The sequence below is a fragment of the Ambystoma mexicanum genome, chromosome 3p, assembly GCF_040938575.1.
Source record: "Ambystoma mexicanum isolate Mex_15411 chromosome 3p, UKY_AmexF1_1, whole genome shotgun sequence".
Classification (NCBI taxonomy): Eukaryota; Metazoa; Chordata; class Amphibia; order Caudata; family Ambystomatidae; genus Ambystoma; species Ambystoma mexicanum.
The window spans coordinates 1,004,670,883-1,004,676,882 of record NC_090925.1 but is presented as its reverse complement, the minus strand read 5'-3'; the positions used below and the strand labels follow the sequence as shown (position 1 = coordinate 1,004,676,882).

General features: G+C 49.1%; 1 protein-coding gene across 1 annotated transcript in view; it reads left to right on the top strand.

Moving 5' to 3' along the window:
- The first annotated feature begins 4,142 nt into the window (after positions 1–4,142).
- The window catches only part of DLGAP4 (DLG associated protein 4), a 1,951,934-nt gene continuing 1,950,076 nt past the window's right edge, over positions 4,143–6,000 (top strand). The window contains exon 1 of the mRNA XM_069652304.1: positions 4,143–4,440. The gene's annotated coding sequence lies outside the window, so the exon portion shown is untranslated. The remainder of the gene's footprint in view (positions 4,441–6,000) is intronic.

Sequence of the window (6,000 nt, the reverse complement as noted above, 5' to 3'; positions counted from 1 at the left end):
TAGGTGGATGAATGTGTTGATTGAAATGAGATGGATGTACATTGATTGGAAATAGTGAGGTGGGGATATGAATATTAGGATATTGGGAGGGATGTATTGATTGGTGATAGTGAGGTGCATGTTCTGCTTGGTAATAGTGAGGCTGATGAAGTGATGCAAGGTTAGAGGGAAGGGCCTCTTGATTTGAGGATGGCGAGATGTATATTTTGATTGAAAGGTTGTGAGACTAGTGTATTGATTGAATAATAGTGGATGGAAGTATTGATTGGAGGATAGTGTGATGTGTGTATTAATTGGAGGATAGTGAGATGGGTGAATTGACTGGAGAATAGCAAGATATAAAAAGTTTATTGACGTGATATAACACTGCGGCAAGCCAAACCTGGTGATAATAGCACACTGCCCAAGTTAAAGGCCTGAGTGTAGCGAAGGTACCAATACATGGGACGCAATGTAATTACCGGCAGAGTCCACCTGCCACCACAGATTATATCGCCATTAGCACCCACAAAAAAAGCACACGCGTCTGATAAAGGCTAAAATAAATGATAAAAAAAGAAAAACGGATTTATCTTTGGTCCTGCAACGTCACATCTGGGAGAGGGAGTCTGTTTTCAGTGTTGACTATGATGATGTAATTATCCTGAAAGTGGACTCCCTATCAAGGCAGCAGCATGCTGTTTGAACTAAGGTAAATAAGTATTTCTTTTTTTGATGATTTGTTTTTCACCTTTAACAAATGGGTGTGCTTCATTGGGGAACAGGAGAGGCACAGAACAAGGGGTGTGCAGTACTTTGGAAGCTCTGGACACAGGCTTATACCAGTGCATACATGTGGGGTGCATTTAAAGGCCCCAAACTGAAGTCACTTTCACATGAAAAGCAGGAATTTTCACCACTGACACAAAAACGGCTTTGCATTTTAAATGTGAAAATGGACCACTGCTAACAGGAATATTTCATGGAAAAAACATGGTGCGAGTTCGAAAAAGTAATGTATATTAAGTTTTGCATGCAAATTACCAGCATACTTTTGAAAGTAAAATATACTTTGTTTTCTTGAAAAAGTGTCTCTAGGACAGAGGCAGAGGCTGTTGGACACATGTCACCACAAACTCCCCTGCTGGAAGGCTGACATCCCCCATCTAATTACAACTGCAATAAAGTGTGTCCTGCTGAAGGTGTGAACCCCCAAGTGTTCCCCAGACTTGCTGGCTCTGAAGGCAGTGATAGCAGGACAGTTCCTCTTAGCTGGAGCATGACCAAAAGAGAATTTAAAAAAACTCCGGTTAGAGACTGACTTAGTGAGAACATATGGCCTGAAGGCAGGAGAATTGCCATTTGTCCCACATGAAGATTTACAATTAATTTAAAAGGACTATTATAACTTAGGGTTTTTCCCCAGCAACCATAAGGTGTATTTTCTTCATTTATGTACCATTTTTTTAGGTAGTTTTCAGGCAATGTTGGAGATTTGAAATTCTTCCACCTGCGACTCGTAATGGCCATCTAAGATGTGTTTCTGGCTGATCTGAAAATGTTCCAAATGCGAGAGTTGGTGAAAAGGTAAATGGTAAAATAGGAATATGGGTAATCGATTACATATTCATAACTGTTATGCTTTTTTATGGAAATGGAAGAAAATTGCCACATGGCTGTGCAAAATGGTGCGGACCTGGCAGTTGTCTTATTTAATTACCCATGATCAGCAGAATCAGAAAATATGTATATTATGGCAGTTATTAGTAAAATTATGAGGTTTTGCCACATAACTAGTTTTTGCCAAAATTTGACATAAGGACAAATGGGGCTTGTACATTCAGCTGCCGGTATCTGCTTAAGACTCTTAAACAAATCCGTAGAGACGGGTGGAATTGGGGAGGAGAGAGAAGGGTAACTGTCCAATCCTAGTTGCGAGAACTCTGGCAGGGTACTCCTAAAAGATATTTAAATGTGTGGTGTCATCACTGCTATATAAGGGGGACTGCACTAGAAGGAAGAGACATACCTGCTGAAATTTACCATCAAAAGAGTGCTGCTGCAGCTCACCATCTGACAGCTGCAAAGGAACTCCAGAGGAGATTGCTCAGAGTACATCTGAGTGGAGCTGTCTATTGTTAGGAAGGCCTGAAAGCTGAGGGGTCCAATAGTGGAGATTGTGAGGCCATCCTTGAGAGTGAGCAGAAGCCTGCCCTATCTTTCCAGAGTGTCTTGTAATGCAGCTGGCTTTCCTGAACTTCAAACAGGGGTGTTCTATGTAAGTGGAACTGAGCCCTGGGAAACTAAAAGGTGGGGGTGCGGGGATCTGCTTGCCTTAAATCCTTTCCTTCATAGTGGCGGGGGAGGGGCAAAACTGTGTAGATAATTAGCCTACTTAACTAAAAGATTAATTAAATTAAATCCCCATTAGGTGGAACAGTGTGATTTTTGTTAGCATTCAAAATTAACAAAGCTCACTTCCCAGTGTGCGCTGAAAAACTATAGCCTATGATTTAATTGGGTAATCCTTTTTGTCCTGTTGACCCCTGGCTTCTTAAAGCAAGAGGGGTATCTTTGTTCTTAAATCAGTCCAATCTTTTTGTCCAGCTTGCCCTAACATAAGCCTTCAGTGGAGGGGGTCTGAAATCCAAAATTCCCCAAATCATTCCACTTTTTCTGTCCGCCTTCGCAAACACAGACCAAAGTAAGGGGGGGGGGTTCTGTAAAAAACAAACCACTAAATCACCCAGGAGTTTATTTTAAACCAAGAGTGTGGGTGAAATCATAATTGCCATATGCCTTTTAAGCCAGCAGGAAAATCAAAATTGCACAGCAATACATTTATAATTGTTTTGGTTATTGATCAGTTTAAGTATTTCTTAAAATGAAATTTGTAGAAAGTAAAGAATTGTGATTTGTGTTTTTTTCTTAACTAATTTGTATAATTGATTTGTGTAACAAGGAGTTAATGTTGAGCCACAGAGAAGGTGGTGTGCATAGTTGTGTGATTTCTGTTATTTTCAATTTAAATAAATACAAATATATTTCCTGTACACCGGCCTGGTTCTTGGCTCATTGGTAACTCAGAGGGTGGGATCCAAGGGGCTTGATATGTGTCTGAAGTAGGGCTGAATAAAAGAATCGGTTAAACAGTTTGTTGCATTATAACTTGTGTGGGGAGGGAAGGACCTCCCCATGTTGAGGGAGGCTGCTCAATAAACTATTACATACAGCCCACATTCCGAGCTCCCTGATTGGCTAGCACCAGTGCCAGGGTGCTAGTAGATGACAGTGAGACTGGTGGATTGACTGAAGGATTGTACACTGGGTGTATTGATTTGAATATAGTGAGGAAGATGTATTGATTGGAGGCTACTGAGACAGTGGCTGGAGATAGATTTGGTGGCAAGACCGACAATAGCATTTGCTTTCGTTATAGTTATTTTTACCACCCCCATATTTTTCCCCTACCAGCCCACATTCTTGGATGGCCCACTTTCCCTTCCTCCTTTCATGCCTGGGCCCCACATAGGGTAATTGGTCTGGTCAAACATTCCTTGGCCGGATCCCCAGGTTTTTCTCTATGCTCTTTGGCCCTGCCTCTGGGCTCCCTGTCAGCCTGGTCCACTATGTCCTCCATGGGCGCTCACAGGGACCCTTCCAGGCAGCTCTCCCATCCCCCTCATTACCTGCTCTGGCTACCTACCCGACCCACTTCCAACCTTGCAGCTTTGCTCCTTTGCTTCTTTAATGTCAGTCTCTCTTGAGCCCTCCTGGCCGGTCCTGGGCTCGCCTGCGGATTGTCATCGTCCCGCCCCCTGCTTGTCATGTTCCCTCTCCATATCTTTTGTCCGGGGTCTGTGTTTTTACGTGACAGCACCATAGGGTTCACGTATTAAGCTGACCCCTGCTCTGGGGCCTGGGCTCCCACATTGCCTGTTTCTCCGTCGCCCCCCGTAGGCCTGTGATGCGCCCCCCACATGTCTCTCTGTGGGCCAGGGTTCCCCCACGTCCTCTCCCACTCCCTGCCCTCCTCGGGTAACGGGTCCCCTCCCCCTCTGTCCAGCTCCTGCCCGTCCTTCCAGCCCCCCAGAGCTGTCCTCGGTGCTGAGACTCCGCTCCTCATCCGGGGCTGGTGTTGGTAGATTCCTCTGGTCCCGCCTCCTATTCCCGGCCCGCCCCCGCTCCATCTGCGGTACAGCGCGGAGGAGAGGAACGGAGCACCGGAGCCCGACGCACCGGGGAGCGGGGGAGCAGGGCCAAGGAACGGGGGAGTGGGCTAGCAACGCCGGGGATCAGCAGAGCCCGAGGAGAGGACCGGGCCTGGGCAAAGGGCAGCACCGCGGGCAGCGCATTCAAGCCTGGACATCGGCGCCGGCCCGGGCATCAGCAGCGAGAGGCGGCCGCCCGCCGGGTATCCTACATGCCAGCCCGCGGGGGGCAGCGCCCGCCAGCAGACAGGTAAGCCCGATCTTGCTCTTTTTGGAACGTGCGTAAGCTGACAGTGCGCCCCCATTTGTGCGCACAGTGTCCTCCTTCCTGCGTGTGCAAAGTGCCCGATCGAGCCAGTGTGTACATTGCCTCGGTTGCCTGTGTGCAGAATGCGCTCCATCTTGTATGCACACGTTGTCACATAGTGCCCTGGCCTGCTGTGATTGTGCAATGCCCTAGAATATGTGTGGATAGCACCCGGGTCGCGCGATTTCGTACTGGTGCACATTGCCATGTACGTGCCCAGTGCCCCTGTTCTGTGCGTACACGTTGCTCTCCTGTGTATACAGAGCGGCCGAGCTGCTTGTGCACATTGCCCCGTCCAGCATGGATGGATACGTCTTGATCACAGAGGCCCCCAAAAGTAAACACTCTATTCCTGTACACAACCCCCAGTCTTTCCTCTACACAGCGCCCTTAGCCTGTATATCCACCGTGACCCTACCACTGTGTGCTCGTTGCCCGACTCCTGCGTGTGCCTAGTTCCCTGCTCTGTGGCGCAGACGGGCCCCCGACCCGGGGTTGCACCCCCATCCTATGAGTGCACACTAGTGCACAGCTCCACCTGGCTCCGTGTCCACGGATCCGTATGCTAGAAGGGAGCACACGTCGCCCACTCCTGTGTGTGTGTGTGCACCGAGCGCCCCATATCATTTGTGTCCAACGCCCGTTCCTCCGCCCCCCGCGTGTACCCCCTTGTGCTCACCCGCAGTCCCTTTGCTGTTTAAATTCCAGGAACATTTCTTGGCCTCGTGCTTACATGTGTGCGGGCCCTAGAAGCGCCCCCATCATCCTTTCTACGTGTTTACGGTCCTGGTGTATTTGAGGTGCCCAAGCCCCCCTGAGTGTATAGATGGAGTCTGCCGCGATAATTACGGCAACACCTGCTGTTTCACTCCTGTTTCCATTGTGTGGCCGCACGTTAAGCCGACTGTGCCCCTTGGGCCGTGGCCTGGGTGCCCAAGGAAAACTGGTACGGCTGCCAGCGGGCGGGATTCCGTGGCACTGCCCTGCTCGCCAGCACACGTGTGGCTTTATAGCGGGGAACATGCACACGTAGGCTACGCATTGAATGGCCTTTCGGGATATGCTGGGTGCACCTGTGGGTCTTGCGCTGGCTATAGGGCGCGCCATACAACACGCTTTTCGGATAAAGGGTGGGCAGCCCTCTCTGACCCAGGCCACCCTTCCTCCCGCAGTGGCGGTAAGTGCTTTTCCTCCCTGGCACTTGCCGGCATGTGCGTGTATATTGCCACAGCATCATTGCCCTGTATTCTTTTCTGTTCTGTTGTTCTGCCTCCCGCCCTCCTCATTCTTGGGTATATTGCCTTCCCCCACGCCCCCCCCATGTTACCAAGTATGTTACCACACACGCGCCCCCAATGCTGCTTCCCCAGAATCGCTGTTTATGCTGCCCCAACAACACCATAGCTGCGCCGCACAATAGTGTGTGCTTTCACCTCACTATTGGCCCGTTACCGCACACATGCGGAATGAATTGCACCCCCTCCGTTGCTCTCTACGCCAGCC